The sequence below is a fragment of the Sceloporus occidentalis genome, unplaced genomic scaffold, assembly GCF_023333645.1.
Source record: "Sceloporus occidentalis isolate IW3139 unplaced genomic scaffold, rSceOcc1.0.p SCAF_4, whole genome shotgun sequence".
NCBI classification, from domain to species: domain Eukaryota; kingdom Metazoa; phylum Chordata; class Lepidosauria; order Squamata; family Phrynosomatidae; genus Sceloporus; species Sceloporus occidentalis.
In genome coordinates this window covers 52,409,857-52,434,042 of record NW_028316984.1, presented here as the reverse complement: position 1 = coordinate 52,434,042, position 24,186 = coordinate 52,409,857, and the positions used below count along the sequence as shown (strand labels likewise).

General features: G+C 39.1%; 1 protein-coding gene across 1 annotated transcript in view; it reads left to right on the top strand.

Annotated features, from left to right (window-relative positions):
- The window catches only part of MBD5 (methyl-CpG binding domain protein 5), a 173,219-nt gene that overhangs the window by 40,967 nt on the left and 108,066 nt on the right, over positions 1 to 24,186 (top strand). Inside the window, exon 2 of the mRNA XM_089520059.1 lies at positions 14,004 to 14,105. The gene's annotated coding sequence lies outside the window, so the exon portion shown is untranslated. The remainder of the gene's footprint in view (positions 1 to 14,003; positions 14,106 to 24,186) is intronic.

The window sequence follows — 24,186 nt, the reverse complement described above, 5'->3', positions numbered from 1 at the left end:
GTAGGACTTTGTAGGTAATTACCAGCATCTTGAATTGTGCCCAGAAACAAACTGGCAGCCAATGAAGCTGTTTCAACAGGGGCATTGTATTGTCTCTGTAATCTGCCCCTGTTAACAGCCGGGCAGCAGCTCTTTGAACCAGCTGAATTTTCCGAATACTTTTCAAAGGCAGCTCCGTGTAGAGCCCATTACAGTAGTCCAAACTAGATGTAACCATTTATTTGATCTCAGGAGATTGTACTACCATCTTTTTGCCCCAAACCGAAAGCAAAAAAGGAAAGAGCGTACCACAAGTTGGGTGCTAAAACTTTTTTTTAATAGAATGGCTGGATTCTAGATGTCAAATTTTCTTTTTGGCTCCTTTCAGGAATCTACAAGTGGATAATGAGTGTTATCTTCTACTTTGACCAGTCTCTGACGGAGTCTCTGTATTGTAATTAAAATATTCTCATAGTTGAGTCACTGTTCCTGAAGGGTATTTGTTGGGGATTGGTGGTAGAACCCCCCCATGGATTCCAAAATCTATGGATGTTGAAGTCCCATTATGTACAATGGCTTAGTAAAATGGTGTCCCTTGTATAAATGGCAAAATCAAGGTTTTCTTTTTGGAATTTTGAGGGAGGGGAATATTTTCAAGCTCTGGATGGTTAAATCTGTAGATGCAGAATCTGTGGGCATGGAGGGCCAACCGTATTCTACACTGGGTGCATTTACTTGCACTGCATTTAGCACAGCAGCTCTGTTGGTGGACATTTGCAAGGCAGCTACTTGGGTGTCTCTGTCGTCATTTATACAACATTATAGGTCTGGCAAATTTGTCTCGGTAGATGTAACCTTTGGTAGACATGTCTTGCACACCATGGGGTCTCAGTAGGTGTGTTGTTGATGTTTTATCTGCCTGAGAAATGAAGGGACGGCTTGTCTAGGCCCCATTGTAAGGATGCTTCCCTACATTGAGGGAATATGGTACTTGCCATGAAGGTTCCTTTTCTGCAGATGCAAGGAGGGAATTCTTCCAGTACATGCTGGTGGGTTGTTGCTTGCTTATTGGATTCTATGTCACTTTGGTTGACTGGTTGTATTTCGTTGGTCATTTTGGGGTTTTTTGTGCATCTCTGGGTTGAGGCCTGATTGGAATTTATTCCTTTACTGGGTGAAGGGGCTAGCACTCCCACATAGACTGAAGGAAATGATTGATTGAAGTAAAGCCCTGCCTAGGAAGTATATGGGAAGAGCAAGAGTCTCCCCACAACTGCCAAAAAGGAACCATCACAGTAGCCAATGTTCCGATACTGAGAGTGAAATATAATACCCTCATAGCAATTCCGAGCCATACAGAAGTTTTTGAACAAACTCACTTAGTTAATTAGCCATTTGAGAAGAAATTTACATTTTTCTAATGAAAACAGAACACCATCCATTCATCTATGGTTATTAAGCCATGAATAGCCTAGAAATGTGTGGAATTAGAAATGCCAAAAATGGCTTCACTTTTGGCGGATTGATGAATTTTTCTAAGCAGATTAGAATAAGAAAGATAGGAGGGAGAGGCAGACGCTCATGTGTACGTTGATTGTGATGTATCTTGCCATCTTTGTCTCTTGCAGAGGCTGGCTTCCTATATTTGTGAAGGCAATGAGGCATGCCTTTATTTTTAAAAATAGGATAATTATTCATTTAATGACACGAAGAATAGCACCTGTGACTTCAGTCGTTCACAGCTAACAATAGTAGAAAGCTTTGGGATAGGAAAACTTGCTTCACCACATGTCTTTTTAAAGTGTACAGTCAGCCCTCTGTTCTCACAGGGGATACATTCCAGACACCCCCGCCCCTGTGAAACCAGAATTTCACACATATTCAAGCTCCATAGGCTTGAATGGGGGCACGTGCCCACAAGCAGTTGTGCATGCACACCTCATTTTTATCCTCTCCATTTGCTCCTTGCAAGTAAGCGAGGTTCAAGATATGAAGTCTGTACAAGTGGAGGGGGAAATGGTATTTATTTCTCACATTTGTGTGTCCCATTCTACCACCAAGGAGCTTTGAGCATCACATGTGGGTCTATTTCCTTCTTAAATTTATAACAACCCCATACAGTGGCTTGGTTGAAAGAGGGTCTATGTGAAAGTCATACTGTAAGTTTTATGACTGAATTGGTACTTGAACCTAGGTCTTACCAGATCAATATGCTTGTTAGGGCATACTGACTGTTCTAGAATTTATGCTGTTACTTAATGAATCAGTGTTACGTGACACATTACCCTTTTTTTAATGAACGCAGAACATGTGTTAACTGCACATCAAAAAAAATTGCATCAGCCTTCTTCAACCTGGTGTCCACCCCATTTTTGTTTTGTTTTGTTATTTGTCATCAAATTGACTTTTGACTTTTGGCGGTCCTAGGAATGAGACACTTCCAAGATCTCCAGTCATTAGCTGCCCTGCCCAAACGCTTCTATTATCTGTATCCACTATGACCTTATGGATGGGGCATTGGGAGTTGTGTTCCATGATATGCCAGGCTGGGGAAGGCTGATGATAAGCACATGTTTATCAACCTGTATTTCATCTAGGTATGTCCTTTGGAGGGTCCCGGTTAGCTCTAATTCCCTGCCAACTCTACTATTGGTGGTTTGACTTGTTGTTCTGAGAAATGGCCTTGAATCTTGATATATTCAAACCATAGTGGCAAAGAGCCTAGTATTTCATATATGTTACTGGGGCTGATACCGGTGGATGGGTGAGCAACAGCAGCCATAGTTGGAGTCTGTCCTTGTCAGGAGCACCCAGCATTATCAAGCAGGCAGAGAATGTAAATAGACCCACTCTCCAAACAAGGTTGCTTCTTTATTTCAGATAATACTGTGGAACTGTTTTATGTGTGCTCCTCATTAAGATGATAATCTGTGAATTGGCCTTTAGGAGATGCCACATCTGGTTTTGTGCTGCAAATGGCACAGTGTCATAACATTACAGTTAGAAAAGCTCACAAAAAAGCCCTGGCATCAGATACATTGATACAAGCTACATCTATCTGTGTTACTGATTCTCCAAGTAAGAAGTGAAAATTTAACTCATGGTGTAGAATGGTAGGATTTGATAGATTAATGTGCTGTCAGAATAATGATTTATACCTTGCAAATTACATTGCTAGCCATATTTGTTCTTGCTGTTCCTGAAACCTGCACAGAAGATACAGACGGAGGGTAGAATAGAATAATCAGCATAGCTTCAGGTTGTTTTTTTCCAGACTGAATAGCAAAGCCAAAAAGTAGGGTCCAGTTATTCATATTGTTAGTTTATTTCTTCTGGGAAAAGTTAAATATGCAGCAGTCTGTCTTGATGTCATAGAGTTGTAGAAATGAATATGAGTTTGCTGTTATACTTCTCAATAAGTTGTTTTATATAGTTTTCCAAAGGAATATCCATCCCCTCTGCATTTGATACATGCTAGATCTACACATTTATTTTGTTATTTCGTTCATGTTTGACAGTTCATTGAAGATATTTTTTTAGATCTGGGCCAATGGTTGTGGGTGGTAGCATCAAAGCCAATATAATATTGTGGCCTCATCTACAAACAGCAAAAGTGTAAAAGAAGTTGTATTAGAACTGGTCAATTTGACTATTTAGTCTGATGCTATCTGATCTGAACCTATGCCTGATAGATATTCTTCAGATGGAGATGCCAGTGTCTGAAACTACAGTCATCCCTCCATATTTGCGGCATTGATATTTGCTGCTTTGATTATTCACGGATTTCATTAATATGTTCTCTCTAGGACTGTCTAGGTCCTCCAGTGCAACTCTGTGGTCAACTTTAACTAAAAGTTGCACTGAAAGACCATTTGTAGCTACTCCAGTGCCATTCTATGGTCAGTGTATGTTGGACATTGACCACAGAGTTGCGCTGGAGGACCTAGAGATTCCTAGAGAGGTGTCCTCTCAGGGAAAAACAGTGTTTTTGTTATTTGCTGTTTTTCCATATTCACGGGGGTCTTGTTCCCATAACCCTAGCAAATATGGAGGGACAACTGTAAATACAAAATGTGTATGTGCCCTAAGAAGTATAATAAAGGAATGTGAGTCAGCACAGTACCAAAGTGTGGCAACATCTGGAGGGCAATTTGAGTCTCACACAAGACTTTGAAGATGATAGATAGGCAGGAAACTGAAGCCTAAGAGTTAAAAGCAGCAAGCGGAAGGATATGTTGACTCTCTTAGTCCTTCTGCCCCATATTTAAATAGAAGAAACTCAAGTCCCATTAGTTATGGATGTGCATTCATATGTACCCTGTGCTCTTCTAGAAAGCCATGAATGCATAACACCATTGCCACTGCAGCACAGAAGTAACTACTTACAAATAACAAAGTTACTTGTAATCTCTTTTTGCAGTAATTGGGGCACAATTCAGTTACATCCAATTGTAATGGAACAAGGGATGATGACACTCTTTTTGTCGTGTGGCGTCCTGTCGACGTGGTTCAACTCTGTAGGTGGTTGTGGTGGACACAGCACATCTTTCCATGCCCTAACACAGAATACATGTAAATTTGTAGGTGGCATTCTAGCTTTTGTATTTCACCTATTTTCTAGGCTTGTTGAGACATTTGTGACAGTAATTCACAGTTTTAAAAATGTTCAAGTGGACCATATGTATTTTCTGTACATCTCCTAGATTCTATGTAGAGTAAGAGTATTTGCTATGGTGGAGTATTAGAACCAACGAAAACATTTAGTCTTCTTAGCATCTAGTACAAAAAATAAACAACAAATAAGTAAGGTAACAGTTGTTTTTAAAACCCAATTTTTCATATAGTCTTCAAGAGATCAAGAAATTTTGGAGAATATATTCTAAATGTTTCCAGTTATGTTTGTGATAACTACTGATGTTGATATTGATCAAATTCTTCCTTTCTGGGAGAAAAGTGGAGTATAAACTGAATGTCTAAATACGTAAATTCTCAGAAAACATTTCTGGTAGCTGTTTATGCTCTGCTAGCTGTGAAAGAGCTTCCATTTAACTCTTAAGCAAAATTTTATTTTAAAAATATTTTGAAAAATAAATGCACAAATTTAATGGATATTCTACTCTTGAAGTTCTGTAGACTTTTCAGGCAAAGGAAAGTGAGTTTGCCACCATCTATGCCTTCTGTGCCAAAAAGCAATTGCACAGCAAAACATCCAGTTGCACCTCTTCAGCCTCAGGGCCTGTCACTTCTCCATCTGGAGTGTGGAATTGAATAATATCCATCATGCTTCCCAAAAGGAAAGGGGCATATAAATGTAGTCATAAGAGTTGGCTAATTTGCCTTCAAGGGAGAATTTTCCCTTTCTCTCAAATGTTGTAATCAGTGATATCCCCTGTGCAGCTGAGCAATGATTAAACTGATGAAGCATTTTACATACACCATGACTCTGAACCAACCCTTCTCTCTGTGCCCAGAGGACCAATAATTTATTTCTGACCGGGTCCTATTTTGAGGACAGAAGTGTTGGGTGAAGCAATATCTAGCTGCTTTCAAATAGGGAATGTCGGTGTGCCTTTAACTCACTCAAACCTTTTATCTGTCATTCCACTTTGGGTCCCACAGGTTATTATCATATGCAGTTCCAAGTGAGTGTACCTACACATCCACAGATTGCAAGCTATCCCAACATGGTTTCTATCCTGTGGTCTGCCAGCCAGTGAAAGGCTGCATTTGTAAGTTTTCTTCAAAGACCAGAATACGCAGTTGTCTCACTATGTACCTATACTATGGTATTCAGCTTTGCAGAGAACCTGTGCATATGGTTCATAGGCCACATAAAATTAATGAGCTGATGTGTTCAGTGTTCAGATGTCATTCACTAAATGATTTACCACAGATGTGCATATGCTTAAACTGATTTTAATGCAAGACCTCCCACCCAGAGATCTTAACATAAGCATGTGATATAAATATTTAATAAATAAATAAATAAATACATGTAATCATCACTAGTACCTTTTCTTGTCCCCAGGTTAATGCTTCAAATTTTGAAGTGGCTAATTTTATTCTTCAAGTTGATACAGAATCATAGAATTGGAAGAAAGTGCAAGGGGCATCTAGTCAAACCCCCTGCAATGCAGGAAGGCACAATCAAAACACCCCCGAAAGTTGGTCATCCAGCTTCTGTTTATAAACCTCCAAAGAAGGAGACACCACCATTCGCCGAGGGAGTGTCTTCCACTGTCAAACCGCTCTTACTTTCAGGAAGTTCCTTCTAATATTTTTATTTATTTATTTAGGTATTTATATCCTGCCCTTCAGCCCTAATGGCTCTCAGGGCGGCTTACATTTATTATTTTTTAACCAGACAGTTCCCTGCCCGCAGGCTTACAATCTAAAAGACACGACACAAAAGGAGAAGGGAATGGTGAGGGGGGAGGGGATCAGGTCCAGCATTCTTCTCTCCCTCTGAGGCCTGGACCAAGGCAGATGGACCGGAGGGAGGGCTCTGCTTCTTCCAGGCAGGCCTGGTGGAGCTCACCTGCCTCTCTCCCCTCCAAGATGGTAGCTGAAGGGAGGGCTGGTCCTCTTCAAGGAAGGCAATTGGAGCTCGCCTGCCTCTCTCCCCTTCAAGATGGTGGCTGGAATGGCTTTTTCTGTACACTCGTCCCCCGGGTTACGAAATTAATTCGTTCCGGCGCCATTTTCGTAACCCGGGGGACTTTCGTTAGCCGAATCCCCATAGGCGCTAATGGGGAAAAGCCGCGGCTCCGCCGCGGCTCCATTTAAAACAGCGCCGGCTTTTTTTCGCAAGCCGGGGAAACCTTCGTAACCCGGAAATAATTAATTAATTTTTTTTTTTTCGTATCCCGGGATTTTCGTATCGCGGCGCGTTCGTATCCCGGGGTACCAGTGTAGTTTGTATCCATTGCTCCATGTCCTGTTCTCTGGAGCAGCAGAAAATATACTTGCTTCATCTTCAGTATGACATCCCTTCAAATATTTAAACATGGCTATTATGTCACCTTTAACCTTCTTTTCCCCAGGGTAAACATACCCAGCTCCTTAAGTCAATCCTCATAGGGCATGGTTTCCAGACCTTTCACCATTTTGGTTGCTTTCCTCTGGACATGTTGCATCTTCATGATTTAAAGACTTTTTTCTTATATGCTAGCAATGCATCTTGGTGGTAGGCAGAAAATTTGGCTTGATGGTGGTGGGAAAGATGAATGTGAAGTGATTGGATGCCAAGGCATGAAAGATCCGTCAATTGACCTTTAGGAAATATATAGTGGTAGGAAGGAAGGATACGAGGAATTCAGATCCTATACCAAATACTCTTTATGCATGAGATAATGGAATACCTTCAATCTAGATTATAATTTCGGGAGGAAGTTATCTTGTATATTATCTGAGGTGTTATGAAGTTTAGGAGTTCATGTATTTCATTTTTTAAAGGATTGTAACACTGAAAATTACTCTCCTAATTAAAGTATATAACTGGCCTTGAAGCAAAATGCTGTAATGGGAATTGTTCTTGTTCAACATGTCAGCCATACCTTCTTCAAGAATATTTTATTTAGGGATCTGGGTTTGTTTCACTCAGACAAGAAAATAAAGGTGACATGATAGCTGTCTTTAAGTATCTGAAAGGATATCATATGTAGGAGATGGAGCAAGCTTATTTTCAGGATTTCCTGAGTTTAGAACACAAACTAATGCATTCAGATTACAAGAAAAGAGCTTCCACCAAAGCATTTGGAAGAATTTCTTTCCTATGCGAGCTGTTTGTCAGTGGAATACCTTGCTTTGAAGAGTGGTAAATTCTCCATTTTGATGGACACCTTTCAAGAGTTCTTTAGTTTTTACTTGGCAGGAGGCTGGAGTAGATTGGCTTGGTGGTCCCTTTCAACTCTATTTCATCCCTTCATTTCTCATGTTTCTCCCAATATTTTCATCATTCTAGGGAAACTGAGCATGCTTATAATCATTAGCCTAATTTGGCAGAGTGGCTCCCTCTCCATTTCGGCAAGATTTTTGTTTTGTTGATATTTCTCCAAACCTTGCATTATTACAGATATGCTGCTGTCCTCCCTCTTCTTTTTTTCAGTGACTGTATCCTGACTGCTCTTTTAGCTAAATTTGTTTCCTAGATTCATACTGTCATTGGACATAACAGCTGGATTAAATGAGTAGATTAATTTGTGGTTTTGTCTAGCATTTCCCTTCTCATACTAGAACAATTAAAGCATTAACAATTATAGCAGTTTTGTATGATATTATTGAAAACTATTAAGCTTTTAAATTCTTTGGAATGTTTTGCTTAGAGTTTTCTTCATGAGATACTGACATAGGTATTTGAATTCAAATTACCATGTATACTCATGTATAGAATTTTTAATCAAAAAATTGGCCCAAAAAGCCTGGGTTGATTCATCAATGGATCAATGTAAATACTGTATGTTTGTTGTTGTTGTTAATGTGCCTTCAAGTCATTTTTTACTTTTGGCAACCCTATCACAGGGTTTTCATGACAAGTCTCTTCAGATGGGGTTTGGCATTGCCATTCGCTGAGGCTGAGAGTGTGTGACTTGCTCAGGGTCACCCAGTGAGTTGCATAACTGAGCTGGATTTGAACCTTGCTCTCCAGAGTCATAATCCAACACTCAAACCACCACACCACACTGGTTCTCAAAATATTGTACCTTAACTCTTTTTTTTTTTTTTAAAGACACCAGCCCCTTCTCTGCGTGGAGTGGTGAAAGACAAGAGCTCAGGCCATCCTGGGAGAACATACAAGAACACCGATCCCCTCTACCTGGGCAGAGAATGGTAGTGATGGTGCTTCCTTTCGAAGGAGTGCTAGAAGAGTAGAAGGGATAAGTACTTCTTTTAGGTACTCCCAGGATGGTTTAAGCGCTCTCCTTTGATCTCTCTATTCAGAGAAGGGGATGGTTCTTCTTCTGAGAAGAGTTAATATTGTACCTTTACATGCTTTTTGATGTGTGCATTATTTTAGCACCACCCCTACCTGGTTGCCTCCCACAGAGATCACACAGTCACCATTTGCCATATTTCCCTCCTCAACCTTCCAGCCTTTAGGGTGAGCACAAACATTTATGTCTGTCAGAATTTTGTAAGTTCTTTGGCATCATTTTTCTTTCCTTTGTCCTTTACATCCTTTGTTACGTGCCCCTTTCACCTTCTTCTTATCCATGGGTCATATCAGAATCCATAATTTTGGCTCCAAAACCTAACCTCAGAATTATACATTAAATTGACTTATAAACAAATATTTGCAGTAGCTGACTAACTACATAAATAATTAACTGTCCAAGACTTCAGAGTTAATTAGACTCTAAGTAGATAGAAGAATTATTATAGGCATAAGCTAATCTTTACAAAAATGTGTATTATGTCTAAAAGACCAACAAAACTTTGGCATGGTGTGTCATTGCCCTTCTTATACACGGATTTTTTATACATGGATTCAAGCATCCACGGTTTGAAAATGTTCAAAAAAAGGTATACATTTTAAATATGAAACATCGATTTTCCATTTTTTATAAGGGACACCATTTTGCTACATCATTATATTTAATGGGACTTGAGCATACACGGATTTTGTTATACATGGGAGATCTTGGAACCAAACCCAGCGTATAACAAGGGTCCACTGTACTTACAAGGAATCGTTACCTCACTTCAATAAACTGAGCTTCTCAACAGTTGTTAAGGTAAAGTTTATTCTAGTCTGGGAAGTCTTTCTAGTCCTAACAGAGTTTAAATCATGACTGTTAGCAATATATCAATAATATTTTTTGTAATATTTTCTGTTTGAAATGTACCCACATGTTATATAGGCACAAGGGGGGTGGCAGTCCTGGTTGTACTTTACTGTATCCCCCTCCCCCATTTTAAGAGTAATCTTGTTAAAGATCAAGTCCTTAGTCATTAGCTCATTAATTCATAATTCTTTTCCTTCAAGAAGGGGACAGTTTTGTGCGATGGCACAAATGTGTTAAATGATATGATCTTCAGACTGTTTTTGCTTGAGGCACTTGTGGCATCTCCTTTCACAAAGCTTCTTATTCTTAAAACAGTGTGAAGTCAAATGCTACTATAATGAATTTTTCTAGTCTCAGTACTCTTTTTTTCTTTGCATAGCAAAATAATGCATTTATTACTGGTAAAATTAGTTCTTTTGTAGAAGATACTACAGCAGTTCTGTAAGTGTGTGTGTGTGTGTGTGTGTGTGTGAATGTGTTACAGCATAAATACTAGTATGCCTTCTATCTTACTGGTCTTCACCTGAAATATTGTCAGGGGTTAAAGTCAGCACACTGGGAAATGCTTAGATGTGTGTGTGTCTGACCATGAGCATCCAGCACTGGAAGGACAAGGCTGATCAAGCACAGCTGATGCTCATAGCCTCAAGGACACTCTGGTGCCTGAATGCACTAAGCCTGGCTGATGAAGCATCTAGCTGGATTGCACAGGGGGACACTTTAGAATGTAACACAGGAAGTCACTGGGTTTGGGAGACCACATGGTCTGAAGGCTATATAAACTCAGGAGCTTCCAGTGATTGCTTTGTGGGTTTTAGTAGGAGTTGGTATTTGTTTGTGATCTGTATTATAGCACTGTAAATAAAGCACTTTGGGAGACTTGGCTTGTCTAGTCGTTTATCAGCTGAAGCCTGGCATCAGTTGCTGAGAGTCCCCGGAGGTTCCTGCATTTCTTCAGTTCCTGGAAGACATCCAGCTGCTGTTATCTCAACTGAGGACTGAGAACCACATTTCTGAATTTGCCAGTTTACTCTGCCGTATGCCAGCATTGGCTACAGGGCTCAAATGAGTGCTGACAAATATAGCTGCATTCAGACAGAGTGTGTGCAGCATGGCTCCAGTTGGTGGTTCTCAGTGTAATCCCTCCACATTTGCTGGGGTTAGGGGCACAGGACCCCCGTGAAAGTGGGGGGAAACACAAATTAAAAAGGTTTTTGGGTTTTTTACCTGAGAGATCATCTCTCTAGGAATCTCTAGGTCCTCCAGGGCAACTCTCTGGTCAACATCTGCTGGAGATTGACCATAGAATTGCATTGGAGGACATACAAATGCTTAGAAATGTGTTCTCTGTAGATCCTCAAGCGTACGTTTTGGCAGAGATTGATCATAGAGTTCAGCTGGAGGACCTGTAGATTCCTACAGAGAACATGTTAGTCAAATCAGTGAATAATCAAATTCGCCAAAGTCAAAGCTGCAAATGTGGAAGGCCAACGTTATTTACTAGTGAATTGAAGGTGGAAATGAACAACACTCTCTTCAAATTGATGGATGATCCAATATTGAAGAGAGATACCTCCCCAAGATTTTAAAATATTACATATGATTTAAATTCACTGAAGAACAGATTAGAGGGAAGCCCAACAAGAAGAAACAAAACATGCATGAGAAAGACCCATATGCAAAAGAATGAGAGAGAAGAAATTTGCTATGTAGCAAAACTTTGAAGAAAGATTTAACTATTCCAGCGATAGCAAACTGATCACAAATCAACGGCTGAAGCACCATCTGGTCAATTTTTAATGGATATCTATTTGTTTGGTAACTTAAAGATAACAGTCTAACCTTGTTCATGCTTTGTCATTGCAAGTTATGGCTAGTTAAATCTTCCAGAACAGGTCTATCTTGTAGAGTCTCAGAAATCCATTAACTTCCATGAAAGGGAGGAGTGAAGAGGCTGTAGTGAAATCTAGACACAGGTAATGTTTAGAAACATTGCCCACTGTGCACTATTCTTTATTTGAGTCAAAAGTTTTGGATTTAGTACAGTATGTCTCAATTGCAAGGCTCTGTTCATGAAACTGATGGTTTTAGATATATTTTGGTCTGGGTTCCAGCCTGCTTTTGGAAATGAAATTGCAGTGATGGCTAAGTGAATGAGGTCTGCCTAGAAGTGGTGGCATAGCCTTGCTGAGTCTATCTCATTACCGGCAGGGTGCCACAAGGTTACAGCATCTGTATGTAGTATTTTGAAATGAGGTCATCAATATTTTGACAACTCATTGATTTATCTCTTGTTTCCATCAGCCGATCTTTGATGCAGTGGAAATGATAAATTAGTGTCTGTCATCAGTTAGAGCGGTTAGGGTGAACACTTGAAAACAAGAGAGGAGTATTGCTGGTTATCAGTTTTGGGAGATTTGTTGAACTTTCCTTGAAAACTCAGGTTATGAATACTGCTAGGTGAGACACTCCCTTGAGCACTCAGGATTGGTTTTACCAAGAGTGCCTTGTTCAGCTGTGCCTGATAAGCAAGTTGCAACCCATCTCAGAGAATATGAAGTGGACATTGATTGTCCAAGATTTAGTTGTACACAGACTTTCTTACTGCTTTGTGTGTGGAGCTTTCATTTTGAAACAATTCAGAAGTTAACACTGACCCCAGATTTAGCACCCACACTTTTGTCTGATGCCTGATGTTTGGAGCATGTAATTCCAATCTAATTCTAACTACAAGAAAGGAATAGATAAATGATTATCCATTCATTTCTTGGTTCAGCCTATAACAATCTTAAATCACCCTTCCCCAATCTTTTTTATTCTAGAAGAGCTCTTGAAGTGGTGTTCAGGTCTCAGGGAATCCCTGTACAAAATTATTATATTTACAGCTCAAAAATATGTTTATTTTTTCCATTCAAAATCTCTCATGGATCCCCTAGCAACCTCTCATGGCACCAGGTTGAGAAACCCTGTTTTAAGTTAAAGACCTGTGTTATGCTCTGACTTAAGAGAGCTGCTTGCTATGCCTTCATCTTGGCACCTGGGCAAGTGAGCACAAGATACAAGTGGTCCCCCAGCTCAATAATACTTTGCTGTCTGAGATGGTAGACTCCATATTTGTTAGCTTTAAGAGCAATACACAGTGTGTCCATTTAGGTGAGGATAAGTCTACTCCCTCACTGGAGTTTTTTTGATGCAGGGCAGGGTAACCACGTCTTAAGTGCCAAAACACACTGCAGAAATAATCCAGTTTGAGACCACTTTAACTGGCTTGGCTCAGTACTAGGGGATCCTGGGAACTGTATTTTTGTGAGATATTTAGCCTTCTCTGTCAGAGAGCTCTGGTGCCACAATAAACTACAATTCCCAGGATTCCTAGCACTGAGCCAGGACAGCTAAAGCTGTCACAGACTGGATTATTTCTGCAGTGTGTTTTGGACCTTAGAGATTCTTACTCTGGATTTCTGTCATTCAGTATGGGTTCATTGGTAGACCTCCTACATGTCTTCCTCCAACTCTATGATTCTATTGGGGCAACTGGTGATTTTACCCACTGTTACTGTTGAAGGTGTTACGCATTGAATAGGAGCTCCCCATCCGGTGCCAGGGGAGCAGCTGCAGGAGAGGTGGTGGTAAAATTAAGACTTGATTCACTGGCCCTGGATTCTGTGATGATTTTTTCCCTTATATTTTTATTGACTTTTAAAAATAAAATTACAGAGAAGAGAGAAAAACAGAGAGATGGAGAAAAGGGAGAGGGTAAATGGAATGAGAACATGGGTTAGGCGTAAGCATTAACATAAGCTGTCCATATTGCCAAAAATACATTTATTTGGAAATTGGCATGTCCATGCATAGCTAAAGCAATATAATCTTCTGAACATTGAACAATGGATGGTAAACATTTACAATAGATGGTAAACATCTTTCTAAACTAGGAATATGATCTGGAGTACTTCCCTTAGTGCAAAGCTTGTTGTTAGATATGACCCATTAAATTGTACAGGAATTCAGACATCTGTGTTCTAGTGCTCTTGCCATGGAAGGTTATATATGTATTCTCTGTCTTTTTAAAAAAGGTAATAGGACTGCAGTTTATCTCCATCCAGGAAAGAAAATTCATACTTATGAAACTTGTGATCTTAAGAGGTCAACAAAACATAGGCAAGGATATTGTTTGTTTAACTGGCATATAAGCAAATATGTTGTAACCAGCCTAATTCAAAAATATTTGTTTTTCAGGTTATCATGGGTGCCATATATAATTGGATATGTTCAATATTTACTGAAGATGATCATTTTACGGACAAAGCTTTTAAAGTCTGAGCTTTTTATACTGTAAAGGTAAGGAAATAGTATCTGTATTAACTCAAGAGTACATTAAAAGTACATGTTCAAAGTACTTCAGTCACTTTTTCATAGGTTACAAGTGTTTAACATTGCAGTATTTTAAGCTCAGCCTAAAATAACTTGCACAGTCTAGTACCTTTGAATGATCTGGCTGTTATTAGACAATCCTAAATTTATTGTATTGTATTGCATTGTTTAGGTTCATGCATCTGTTACCTCAGTTGCATGGTTCTTTAGTGTTACCTTTTCTGCAGTGTGTTGGAAAGGTCAGTGTTAAACCTTTTCTGTTAGCATGGAGAATGTGAACAAAGTGCTGCATTGAGAAAAGTGAGCTACTGGCATTAATAGATAGTGTTATGTTGCTGGGTTCATCATTTAATGTCTCCTCTGTGGGATAGGGATGGGAGGAGAGTGTGGAAGTGGCATACAGTTGATGTCATTAACATTAATGTGTAACTTTCAGGATACTTTTTAAAAGTAGTGAGTCAGCTGGTAGTTAAGAGCCAGCGTGGTGTAGCATTTTTTGTGTTGGACTGAGATTCTGGGATGCCGGAGTTTGAATACTTACCTAGCCATGGAAATCCACTGAGTGACTTTGAGCAACTCACACTCACTTTGCTTTAGAAGAAAATAATGGTAAACCCCCTCGACAAATGTTGCTAAGAAAAACCCTTAATAAGGTCACCTTAAGGTAGAAGCACACAACAACATTGAAGCACAGAACAACAAGCTAGAAGTTCCATTGAATTTTTAATGTACTAAATGCTGTTTATTTATTGGTCCTAAAATGCTGCCATGCCGGGCTCCCTTTGGAGGATTTGAGGCCATTTTTATTCAGTATGGACCCCCCCCCCCATATCCTAGTAAGATCCATACGTAAAACCACGGTTAACAGCGAACAGTATATTTACAGCAGATGTTGACCATAAAGTTGTGCTGGAGGACTTCTAAATGCCTAGCGGGGTGTTATTTCAAGGCATCTGGAGGACCACCAGCATGACTGACCATAAACTCACACTCCATGACCTCCAGGTGCCTTGAGGGACCTTCCTCCCCCCTGCCAGACACAGGTAAATCAAACTGCACTTACCAGTCCCATGGATTATGGGGTTGTAGTTTTAATAATGCACCAGTAAGTGTAATGGTAACAAGTTTTTAAAAAAAGTGTGTGTGCGCGCACAAATGCAAGAGAGAGAGAGAGAGAGAATAATTACTTTTAAAAGGTAATATCTTCAAATTCTGGGTACAGTGAAGATGAAGTTGCTAATATGCTAATAGGCTGTATACCAATTTCTGGGCTTTAGGGGAAATATTTCGTTGTTTGTGTGTGTTTTTTCTATAAAATCATCATTATTTAGCAAACACGTTTTAGAGCAGGTTAGACTACAAATCCTCTTAATTCATATAAAGTGACATGAAAATATTTTAACATGTAGATTTTGACATGATTTTGAATAGGAAAGTATGAGCACATTGTCATTCAGCATGTAACATGCCTGCTTAATAAACTCAGGCCGATCAAGACGTCAGTGTGCTTCTCAGTGGCGGCACCATTAGATGCCATCAAGCTATGTAGTTTGCTTATTTATTTTTGTTTAGGATAGGAGGAAATCTCATTGGATTTTGTGTGTCATGCACCAGACTGTCTTGGGCAGTTGTTATAGGCACTATCTAGAATCCTATTTGTCCTTCAACCCCAGGTTGAATATATCCAGCAAGATTTAGTCTCTAGACATCCCCCAATTTTAGCTAAATTTTTATGGAAAGATGTCTTTCAGGATCCCTGAACACACCTTTTAGCTATAACTTTAAGGCCTTACCTGGGTTATTGCCTGTAGCTATTGTTGATTTGGTGTATTGTTTATTGTCATGTTTTGTTTTAGAATGTATTAATAAAATTTTAATTAAAAAAATTAAGTAGGAAAAAAAACCCAGGAAGGAGAAACAGTGGTTTGGAAAGCCAGTAATACAAAAATATCATCACATCATTGAAATCAACACAGAGCCACACAAGTATAAAATGCCTGCACATTTTTACATGGTTTGTAAGCATTATACAGGAACAAACCAATTTTGTCCAAAATCTGGAGGAGCAAGTATGTTTTACTGATAACCTTGCAAATTTTAGCAGTTTTCTGTATATATATTTTCTATGAGCCCTTTTAAATTTGTGTACATTTTGTTTGAACATTGTGAAAATATTACTGATGACAGGTGTTTTAGTTTTGCTCAGTACTGTTTCAGTAAGCAAAAATATAAATAAAATCAATAAGTAGTTTGGCAGCTAAGTTGTCTTAATGGTCTGCCCTCCTTTACTTGGAAACAAATACCATCCACAGTTTAATTACATTGCACCAAAGTATTGTGCAGTTTTTACTGTCAGGTTGTATGAAGATGGGAATACTTGTAATTGAAAAAGGAAATAAAAATATGAATGCTGCTTTTGTAGGTCTATAATGACTAGCTGGATTTTTTTTTTAAAAAAAGTGCTGACCAGCCAGCATTTCTCAAATGTAATAATTATTTGCTGAAGAATGAACTACTGTGAACCAAAGCTCTCTGTTCAAGGAACAAGGAAGAAGGAGCTTTTCCAAATCTTTGTATTTGGAAAGCAAGATATAATAAGCTCACAAACGAAAGCTAGAAAGTCTTAGAAGGAAAATAAAAGTATATTTACTTTTCAGAGCATAAGAATGGTTGTACTAAATCAAATCAAAAGTCCTATTTAATCTGGTGCTGATTGGACCCTACAGCTGCCTACTCCAATCATCTTTTTACTCATAGTGATTAATTTCCCCTGAACCCGAGCCATTGTTATTGAGAGGTGTGTAGAGAGATCTTGTAGCGCCTTTGAGACTAACTGAAAGAAAGAAGTTGGCAGCATGAGCTTTAGTAGACTTCAGTCTACTTCCCCAGATGCTTTTTGAAAGGCTTATTCTGAAAACATGACACTATCATAGAACATCTAAACAAGCCAATGTAGCTATACAATAAACCTGAGGAGGAAGTAAAAAGAAAAAAAGAGCATTTATGTAGAATGAAAGGAAGGTCAAATCATCAAGGAAGAATACAGATGTGTAGTCCAAGCTTGAAGGAACAGTATAAGGAAAGCTTAAAACCTAAATGAGCTGAGACTGATTGAGGAAACAGAAAGCAACAAGGAGTGTTTCTTTCAAATATATTCAAAGCAAGATAATAACCAAGGAAATGGTGGGACTGCTCAGCATGGTAAAATGCTAACAGATCACAACAAAAAGGCAGAACTGCTCGATACCTATAATGGGCCCTTGATATCTGCTGGGGTTTGGTTCCATGAGCCTGGAGTGCCTCAGATTTCTATCCTTGAGTCATTAGTCTCCAATATTTTTATCAGTGACTTAAAATCAGATGATGCAGGGGAGAGAATCATTATCGAGTTTGCAGATAACATAAAATTGGGAAGGACGGCTAACTGGAAGATAGGAACAAAATTCAAAAGAATCTTGATAAACTAGAAAATTAGGCAGAAAGTAATAAAATGAAATTCAGTAGAGACAAATGCAAAATTCTACATTTAGGGCACATAAACCAAGTGCACATGTATAGGATGGGATATACATGGCTCAGCAGAACTACATGCAAAAAGGCCCTTTGGATTATTGTTGCTCTTGTGATGCTGCAGCAAAGAACTCAAATGATACTTTAGCCTGCATTAGTAGAAGTATAGTTTCCAAGTCAAGGGAAGTAATAGTCCCACTCTATTTTGTGCTGATCAGGCCTTATCTGGAATACTGCATTCAGTTCTGAGTGCTTCATTTAAAGAAGAATTTAAGGAGCAAGTTCAGAGAAGGGCAACAAGGATGATAAGCGATATGGAGAATAAAGCATATGAAGTAAGATTGAAGGATCTGGGCTTGTTCAGCTTGGTGAAGAGAAGATAGAAGTAGCATGACTGCACTCTGTGAATACCCCTAAGGGCTCTCACAGAGAGGAGGGAGCAGATTTGTTCTCTGCTGCCCCAGAGGGTAGGACCAGGTCTAATTGTATTAAGTTTCAGGACTGTAGATTTCAATTGAACTTTAGAAGGAGCTTCTTGACAGTAAGAGCAGTTTGGCAATGCTACCAGTCACCTAGAAAGGTGGGGGCAGGTCTCTTTATTTATTATTTATTTATATTATTTATACTCCACTCTTCAGCCATAAGGCTATAAGAGCGGCTTACATTTTTTTTACATTTTTTTATTTGTCTTGATATCTTCCAAAAGAGGCTGGTCAGCTACCTGCTGGGATGCTTTACCTGGAGACCCTGCATTGAACCAGGGGCCTGGACTGAGTAGCCCATGAGACCACTTTCAGTTCTCTGATTTTATGGATGGCCTGATCCAGTACTTTGTCTAATGTTCTTTAAAAGCCTATAAAATTGGCTGTAAATTCCATATTTCAACTATGTTGTTTTGAAATGCAAGTCTTAATTTTTTTTAAAGGGATCATTCAGTCTTCCATTTCAGATGCAGAATCCACACACAATGTCTTAAATTAACGTCTCTCCTGTAGATGAAAAAAGAGTCACAGTTGTGAGCTAGATCTGTATCTACTCTGGCTATTCTAGTTCATTTTTTTTTAACAAAAGAAGCTTTGTCCAGTTTGGGGGTCATGTTGACTAGCTGCTTAAAATTCTTGTAGATTCTAGAAAGATAGTCGAAACTGCAAGTGAAAATTTGTGGTGGGATCACAAATAATATCAAATATTCATCAAATGTATTAGCAGTGAGATAAGGATTTTTTTGTGTCTCCAATTCAGATCACTTTGAAAAGAGATTGTTCAAGTTATTGCATATTCTAAAATATTTTTAAAAAACCAAAAGCAAATCTTATATCCTTATATCTAGAAGTCAATTATGTATGAAAAAGCATTCTTCGTGGCATGACTTAGCAGTTTGTGCAGACTCTTTCTGTAAAAAAGATCATTACACAGCCCTATTACAACCTAAGATCCCGTCACTGTACATAAGGGGTAGGGAAATCTGCACTGGCCCTCCAGATTCTGTGGGGCTATAGTTCCCATAATTCATGACCATCAGCCATGCTGATTTTAACTGGTGACATTATCTGCTTTATATTTACTTTTTATCCAGTGAATCAATTTATAATGCCAACGTTGGTATTTCAGAAAGTATTGTTCTTTTCCCAACTATCTGAGCTTTGAATTATAAACATTTACTAAAACAGAGTATGCTAGAATGCCAACAATAAGAACAATGATGATGATAATGATGCATGATGGCATACTACTGAGGCTTTAAAATTATTTGTAGAAAAAATGCTGTTGATCACTTTGGGCTAGCCATGCAAGATTCCTAGAATGATTTGTCAACCCAGTAACTATAGACTGAAATGCTAGAAGAGATCTATACCGTACTTTTGCATAATCTGTGAATTAGATTTTGTTGTATATTGGCTTCTTAGAGTATACTTATGCATAAATGAGAATATTCATTATATTGAAAAATACAATTATCAAATATTACAGACATACACCCCACCCACCCTCACACAAATGTTAGGAATTATTCTGAAATACTGATATTGACAGTGTTCTGTTTTCCTAGTAATGTGCTCAAAATTCTAACAATTCAGAAAGTGTATTAATGTCATAAGCTTATCAGTTTTAGAACCATAATACATTGGCATCTTTAATTGTTTGTAAGACATGTGAAGGCCCACTTCTCAACACATCCAAGACCAAAAGGGAGATGTTGGTGGCAGAGTGATTTGAAGGTGGAGAAGAATGGGTTAATTGGATATCTTTCCTTCCTTTGACACAATATATTAGGTAAACTGTAATGCCAATACTTTCTTGATGGGATAGAAGAAATTCTCATGACTTTTCGTTCTGCAGCAGTGTAGCTTTTGCATTCACTTTCAGATTATCATGCAGAGAAATGTGCATTTTCAATCTAAATGATTGGCTATGCTCAATCAGTTTATTCAAAATTTTGTAGAAGTGTGGAGAAAAATAAATACATAGCAGTTCTATATGGGGAGTATTCCAACTATAAGTTTTCCCTAGATATTAAAAACTGCATGATGAAATATGAGTGTGAAGAGAGTGAAAGAAATAAAGTAACACTATCTTAACTAAGGAGAATGTGGTTTCTAATCGGGGAAATTATTTCATTTGATGTCATTTAACTGCTTTCCCACTTTATATTGACTAGACATTTGAAACTGCACTAGATACACATCCTAGCCATTCTTGTCTCTCATTCGGTTTCTTTGTGACTCTCCTAATAGCTCATAGTGGTCATTACTGATCTCTGTGTGGCCATAGCTGCCCAAAGATGGGTTAACAGGTTGGGTGCAAGTTACTTGAGTTAACATTCACATTGTTGGTAATATTCCAGTAGTCTGGGAGTGAGCAGAGGAGAGCTTTATTGTATCCTGTCCTGATTCCTAATATAGCTGTGTATGCTTGTTCAGGGATGGATTATATCCAGAGGCTTTGTTGTTTGTTATGTGGCTTCAAGTTGAATCTGACGTATGGTGACCCTATCATACAGTTCTCTTGGAAAGATTTATTCAGAGGAGGTTAATCATTGCGTTCTCAGAATACAGCCTGCAGTACCTGGTATTCCCTGGCAGTCTCCCTTTCAAGTACTAACAAGGCTATCCTGTAGAAAGTAAAGCCAATTGTTAATCCCAACTCAAGTAGACTCAGTGAATCGATAGATTTACATTAGTGTTGAGCTCTTAGTCAGCGATTGGTTCTGTATGTGTTTTCTCTTTGGGACTAGCAGCAGGATGTAGACCAAAGAATTTAACATGCATGTACTCTTAGTCCAGTAATATCAAACCTTTGACTTTTAGATGTTTTGGGGTTAGGCCCAGCCACTATAGCAACAGTAAGGAATTACAGTAGTTTTAGTCCAAACAATTTGGATGTCTTAAGGTTTCCCACCCCTGCATTTCACTGCTCATAGCAATGGTTTACATAGTTTGTTCTGCAGATAATGGTGGACTTTGAAGTCCCAGAAACCCCAACTGTGGTGAACTGTGGCTAGGGGTTGGTTCTCAGAGGTGTAATTCTATAACGTTTAGGGAATACAAATTCGGAACTACTTTCTTAAAACTTTTACTGGTAAACATTAAAATGGAGATAATTTTACAGTTTCTTTCTCTAGTCCTTTTTTTAAAAAATTGATCAAATAATATTCTTGTAATTAAATACACACTGTTGCATTCAGTGTCCATCATGATTATATTTTTCACATTATAGTTAACTCATGGTTTGCATTTGCATTGATTTCTGAAGGATAGTAGCTTAATATGCTTTTATCCTATAATTTTAAAGGTTAAAGTGATACAGCTTATGATCTTACTTTATACATATGTATTGTTGTGTGTAACTATGCTAGCATTAGGAAGCAGCAGTGTGCTAAGATGCAAGTGGAATTTTTACAAGCTATATGTGTGACCTTGTTTAAAAGTTCTGTCTTGAATCCAGAAGCTTTAAAATCCTGTCATATTTAAAAAGTGGGCCACTGCCCTTATGCAGTCTTGAAAGAATAAATGGTTCAGATCTAATTTATAAAACAATTCTTTCATTTTCTGTTTGGCAGGAGATATTTAACATTCAACTATTATGACTACAGATTTCATAAAGCTGTATTTTAATTTTATTTTACTTAAAACACATCACCTTTCCAAGGCTTAAGGTAGCACATATGAAAACAAAAAGGAATTAAAAACAGACTAAACTAAATAATACACAGCCGCTCCATTAAAAAAAAAATCCCATCATATCTTTTCAAAATTATTTTTTATACTTCTTGTGGAAAACGTTAATGTGAAGGAAAAAATGCACGTTACTGCGGTTGTTCCATATTTCAGAGCAATTTTATAAATGGCCCTGATCCTCATTTTGAGTTGGACCTAACTTGTAGAACTCAATAGTGTGGAGATTCATATAAAACAGGAGTGGACAAAGTATGACTTTCGGTGCCAAACCTAGAAGTGAAGCCCCCCAAGCCTCTGGAACCCGCTCCTGCAAAAGCCAAGAGATCCTCCTTACTTGAAATGTTCAGCATCATTTGTCACACCTTGGTGTAAACAATACTCTGCAAGCCATAGCAACCAAGACCCCACACCTTCCACCCCTCCTTCTATTCCCTCTTCTTTGAAACTCTGCTTTAAATCCTCTTTGCTCTGTTCCCTTCAACAGATCCCTGCTTTAAATCTTCTTTTCTCAGCCCCTTTCAACAGATCCCTGCTTTCTTTGCTCAGTCCCCTTCAACAGAAATCTTGCCAAACCTTCGAAATGCTCCCACCCCTACTTCCACCCCCTCTTACTTGAATCCCTGATTTAAATCCTCTTTGCTCAACTCCCTTCAACAGATCCCTGCTTTCAATCCTCTTTGTTCAACCCAGTTCAACAGAAATCTTGTCAGTCCCTCCAAATGCTCCCACCTCCTTCCTGCAAAGATAACAGGTAATATTTTTAAAATAATTTAATAGTGAGGCCCCCTACATGCATGGATGCTGCCCCCAGCCCTAGCAGAGTTACCCACTCCTGATATAGAGAAAGGTCATTTACAAGCTAGGTGGGCCCTACACTGTGCTGCAAGACTTCAAAAGAAGTACAGGTTCTTTAAAGTGAACCCATAAGATCATAGATAGCCCCGGGAACTGCTTCAAAATTTGCATCCCTCAGAAGGTGAACAAGGTCATTTTCTCCATTCCCAGCTTACAGGTTGTCTGCAAGAAGTGTTTTATCATAGTCCATCCTAGATAAATAGACACCTTAAAAAGTTCCTCCTCCCTAAAAAGTGAACCTTGATCACTCCCTCTGGGAACAACAAGCAGCACTTAGCTGAGAGCCAGCCAGCCAGGACTCTGAACTTCCCTTTTTCTGTCCCCTCACCATTGGGACTCCTGGAAGAGCAGCATACCAGCAGTGAGAGGGGCATGGCTAGTGCAACACCTAGGACACCAAGCAGTGGCCTCTTGCCACCCCTCCCTCCACCACCCTCAGCAGCTGGGATGCCGGGCAGAGGTTTTCAAAGTCATCGTTCCTTATCTATTAGATCCCTTGTGTCTTCTGGTGGTCAGGCAATGTTATCAAGCATTGTCTGCTTTTATTTTTCTGTTCTTGTCATTGCTACATTTTCTCTTGTTGATTACTGGATATTCAAACCTTTCCTTCCCAAGGTTCCATGCATTTCTCCTAATCTGATCCCTGTTTGATCCCTATTCGACCGCTCCCTCTCTCCCAGGTCCCATTCTTTTGTTCAGTCTGGAACTGTCGCTCTGTTGCTCCAAAACCAGGCGTCCAGCCCATGACACTGCTACCACCGCCGCCCTTTCCTTTGGCAATCTTTCGTTCACCCACACTAGCCGCCCTGAGGGTCGAGGAGGAGGGGGTTGGTATCTTATTGTCTAATTCTTGCCAGTTTCAAGTCCTTTCTTTCCCCCCTAGCTATTGTTTCTATTCATTTGAGTCTCACTCCATTAGACTCTTTTTTTCCTCTACAGCTGCAGGTGGCAGTCATCAGTTGCCCCCCTGGCCCTTTGAGTGTTGGCTGACATTTTTTCTATCGGATGCAGTACCCACTTTGATCCTAGGTGACTTCAATATCCACCTTGACGATCCCAAGAATCCTTCAACCTCTCACTTCAGCTCCCTTTTAGCTTCTTTTGGTCTCCAACCTCATTCCAATTCTTCAACCCATTCTCTCAGCCACTGCCTTGATTTAGTTCTTGCTGCTAAGTGTGTCATTTCTGACTGCTTGGCATCTGATTTTTCCTTTGTCTGATCATCATTTAATTTCTTTTACTCTTATTTATATCCCACCTCCTCTTCATACTACTCAATGCTATTTTCGTGACCTTCAGTCTGTTAACTGTGACCATCGCAGTCAGTCTCTGGATTCATCTCTCTCTTCTCTATCTCTTGGGGACTCTGCTGACTCAGCAATGTCTTTATTTAACTCTACTCTTTCTTCAACTCTTGACAGCTTTGCCCCTGTTTTCTGTGCACATCTCTTTCTCTACGAATAGGCCTCAGCCCTGGATTACTCCCATTGTTAGGTTCCTCCGGT